Below are 4,878 nucleotides of genomic sequence, written 5' to 3'. Positions count from 1 at the left end.
TTCAGTCTGATTTTCTCTAAGTGATATTTCCACTATAGAGAGTAGTGATAAATATAATAGAAAATGCTCAATGAATAATTCCTGGTTAGGTTTTAAGAAAGGGCATCCTCCTCTTTAATAATGGGAAAAGGAGCCTATTTTCAGCCTTTCAGTAATTCTGGAACAATTTGAGGCTGGGGTGTCTGTAGAGAGAGAAGGAAGGAACTGATCGTTTTACCCTCTGCTTTCATTCTCTGAGGGTTTCTGTGGATGCTCTGCAAATATTTCTCACTTGGTCCTCATTATCACAAACATTTCACTGAGTTTGTAGCTCATGTTAGGTGCTATGTTAGGCAAGGTGATCCTGTGCCTGGACTTGTCAAGCAGAAGTGCCAGTTACATAGAGAAGAGGGAAGTTGCCCACCTGGAATGTACTGGACAAGTAATACAGGGGAGACAATTATGGTAAACGTAACAATTACCACTTCTTGAGCACCTACTGGTTTCCAGTGCCTAATGCTTCTATACATGACATCCATCAACACCCAGGACAATGCTATGAGATGCAATTATTCCATTTTACAGAAGAGGCAATAATGTGCAGAAAGGATCGATAAGTTGTTCGAGTTCACAAACGTGGTAAGTGGAAGAGCTAGGATACAAACCCAGGTCTGCAACTCCATCAGGTGTGGCCTCCCCAGAGAGCCAAAGATGGTGAGTTTGGCAGGGCTGAATGATAATTGTGAGTGGGGCTTATTGCGGCTTTCGTCAGTTGCTCCCAGTGCAGCCTAGGAGGTCAAGGTTACCCATGACCTTCATAGCACGGAATCCAATGACACTTCTCTGTTTTCACCAGTCTACCGGCTGACCACTCTTTTGCTTTTTCACCTGCCCCCATTAGCATCCTCAGCACCACACTCACCTACTTTTTCTCACCCCATTGTTTGCTTCTCCACAATGTCCTTCGCCAACTCATTCTCTGCTCATCCTCTAAACACTGAGTGTCCCTGACTTAAGCCTCAAGCAATTCACTTTTTCCCCCCTTTCTCCTTAGACGATCTCTTCAAATACCATGATTAATATTATCATAAATAGGCAGAAGATATCCATGTTTTGAAATGCAGGTTCTACTTATGGATATTACCATCTTCCACCTAATTGCCCCCAAATTACTAGTCTTGTAGGATTCTTTTCTCCACCCCTCAACATCCAATCTATTAACAAGCCCAGTTGGTTCTCCTTCCAAAATAAATCCCAAATCTGCTCACAACCTTTTGTTTCCACTACGTGGATCAAACCACAATGATTTTTCACTGGAACTGAAGCATCAGCCTCATAACTGACTTCCATACTTGTCCCCTAACAATCCTTCCTCCACAAAATGATCTTGAAAAAAAAAAAAAAATCAGTTCAGGTCACTTCCCTGCTTAAAATCCTCCAATGACTTTTCATTGTAGTTAAGATAAAACCCAAACTGTCACCATCACATAGAGAGTCCTAGAACTCTGTGATAATTGCTTTCACTCTCCTATCTTGCACTGGCTGTATCTCTGTTCCTCAAGAATCCTGAGACCATCACTTCCTCAAAGGCCTGGATTTTGTGGTCCTTTCTGCCTGGGGTTTTATCCTGCTGATCTTAGCATGATGGTTCCTTTCATCTGCTAGGCCTCAGCTGCTGTCATTCGATGGGCTTCCCTTGTCCAAAGTTGTTCACAACGATCATTATTTTTGAAGATATCATAGGACTAATCACTATCTGAAATGATCAAATGTATTTGTTGCCATTAAGGAAAAAACCTTCCACATCATTATGGAAATCAGGAAAATCACATCAGGAAATACCTTGCATCTGCCTAATCCTTAATCCACACAAATGTGCATATTTCCCCTGAAAGGTAGAGCTGGAGGAGCCTGGACTTCCTGGCCAAAGGGGGCCAGGTTGGGTTGCTGGGGCACTCACCAGTAAGAGAGACCTGAAAGCCCTGATTGCTGGAGAAGCCTGGGGCCCCATCAGGTGAGCAGTCCATTTGGGAGGGGGTGGGTATTAACTCACCAGCTAAAAGTTGACATTAGATTTTTCTGGGAAGGGCTCTCTCTACCCTGAAGCCAATCAAGGCCAATCAAGTGGTCAGTCTGGAGCTTCACAGGCCTGGAGTGCCCCCTGCAGGCCAAAACTGACTGACAGACGATGAACCGCATCTGTGTGCGCCATGCAGGACAGGGGATAACTAGGCACCTGGATCAGGGCAATGTCGGAGAGGCAAAGTCACAGGAGAGGCCTATTGGGAGTACATGGCATCTCCTAATTCTAAGCCTTAACCTACCTACAAACATATGTAGTCCCCTGAAGGCAGAGTTGGAGGAGTCCTGACTGCCTTACCAGGACTAGATCTGGCAGGCTGGCTGGGGTATCCTCCAATAAGAGACAGCTGGGAGAACTGATGGCCGCAGAAGCTGGGACCCTATCAGGTAGCTAGTCCATGTGGGGCTTGATCGTTGTCCATTTCAGCAGCTACCTCAGAGCAATTTGGGGCGGTAGGCTTCCTCCACCCTTAAGACAATGCAAGTGGTTGGGGATGAGCCATAGTTTCAGAGGCCTGGAGGGTCCCAGCTGCCCAAGGACAGGTGATGAAATATATATACTGCACCTGCGTGGGAGGCGTAGGTTAGGCTTGCCAGGGACCCGGAAAGGGGCAAGTGTCAGGAGAGGCTAGGTCAGAGCAGAGAGCTGTTGGGGGTCCAAAACGTGGGCCAAATCTCAAGCCTCATCCAGCAATGTGGAATATTCACTCTAATGGCAAAGCTGGAGGTTTTTCAACTGCCTTGTGGAGCAAGGGAGCAGGTGAGCAGGAAAGGACATGCTCGCTTGGGAGACACCTGGGAGTCCTGGTTCCTAAGGAAGCCCTGGACAGCAAGTCCACATGGGGTCTGTCCCCCATTTGGAGCGGCCACCTCAGAGAAATTTTCAGAACGTTGGGTCCCTCCATGCCTGAGGCTATGCCAGAGTTCCAAAGGCCTGGAGGGCCAGGCTGGCCTGAGGCTGGCTTATGGGTATTTACTGCGCATGTGTGGGTGGGGCAGGTCAGGGTAGTTAAGGAGCTGACGAGCGCAAGCCTCTGGAGATGCTGGTCACTGGAGCGGGCTCTTGGGGTTACAAGGCAACCGCTTGATTATAGGCCTTAACCTACCCAAGTGCTAAAGGCCAAGCCAGAGTCATCTGGACTGCTTGCCAGGGCTGGATCATTGTGGGCTGGCCTGGTAACCTAATTAAGAGACACCTGGGAGCCTTGACTGCTGGAGAAGCCCGGGACCCCAGCATACAGTAAGTCTGCGTGGGCGCTGACTGTTGCCCATTTCAGCAGTCACCGCAGGGCAATGGGCATGGGCTCCCTCCATCCCTGATAGTGTGCGGGTGGTTGGGGATGGGCCCAAGCTCTATGGGCCTGGAGGGACTCAGCTTCCTGAGGATGGCCAGTGGGGTCCAAAATACACACGCATGAGATCTGGAACAGGGCGAGTGTTGGGAGAGGCTGGGTGACAAGGGAAGTACGAGGAAGTACCTGGCATCAGCCTGATTCTAAGCTTTAACCTGCACAGATGTGGATATTCCTGCTGAAGGCCGAGCTGGAAGATCTGGGCTACTTGGCCATCACAGGCCGGGCTGCTAGCTGGTGTATCCTTCAGTGAGAGACACCTGGGGGACTTGATTGCTGGAGAAGCCGGGACCCCATCAGGCCTTGGGTCCAAATGGGGACTGACTATTGCCAGTTTCACCCCACTGCTTCAGAAAGACTTTGGGCAGTGGGCTCCCTCATTCCTGAGGCCATTCAGGTGGTTGTGTTCTGGCTGACATTGCACAGGCCCAGAATGCCCCCACGGCCCAGATCCAGCTGATCGTGTGTGGACTGTGCAGGTTAGGGTGGGCGACATTGGGTGAGGCTGGATCACAGTAGGGGGCTCTTGCGGGGACAAGACATTAGTCCAATGCATAAGGCCTACCTGCCTGTTGTTTAATCCTCCCCCTTAAGGCAGAGTGAGAGGTTGTTCAACTGCCTTGACAGTGGGGGGCCAGGCAGGCAGGGAAAGGATATCCTATTTGGAGACACCTGGGAGTCCTGGTTCCTAGGGAAGCCCAGGACGCCACTCGCTGCAAGTCCACCCGGGGACTGACTGTCACACGTTTCAGTTGCTGCCTCAGAGTGATTTTGGAGTGTGGACTGCCTCCAGCCTTGAGGCAATGCAGGTGATTGGGGATGGGCTCCAGCTTCTCAGGGCAGGAGGGCCCTGGCAGCCCAAAGTGGCTGAAGGTGCGCTTACTGCGCATGCGTGGGCAGTGAGGTCAGGTAAGTCAGGGACCTGGAACAGGGCAAGTGTCGGGACAGGCATGTCCCTGGTGGCAGGCTTTTGGTGGTGCAAGGTATGGACGGAACTGTAAGGCCTACCTACCCATTATGCAGTATTCCCCCTAAAGGCAGAGCTGAAGGGTTTTCAACTGCTCTGCCAAGGACAGGCAGGGTGGTCGGGACAGGGTATCCCTCCACGAGGAGACACCAGGGAGTCCTGCTTCCTTGTTCGGGCCGGCACCCCATCAGGCAGCAAGTCCACAAGATGACTGACTGTTGCACATTTGCAGCTGCGGCCTCCGCTTTTTTCCCTCCACCCCAGAGGATATGCAAGTGGTCGGGGCCTGGCTGGAGCTCTATGAGCTTGGAAGGCCGGGTCTGCACAAGGCAGGCTTATGGGTGCGTACTGTGTGTGTGTGGTCCATGCAGATCAGGATAACCAGGGACTGTGACAGGAAAAATGTGGGCAAAAGCTGCTCATGAGAACGGGCCCTTGGGTTTATGAGGCCTGATTCCCTGAGTGGCCAGGGTATCCTCCTGTAAGAGACACTGGGGA

This window comes from Puma concolor, chromosome E4 (genome assembly GCF_028749965.1).
Source record: "Puma concolor isolate L17-30 chromosome E4, mPumCon1.1.hap2, whole genome shotgun sequence".
NCBI lineage: Eukaryota > Metazoa > Chordata > Mammalia > Carnivora > Felidae > Puma > Puma concolor.
The sequence above is the reverse complement of the archived record's forward strand: the minus strand, read 5'-3'. Positions refer to the sequence as shown.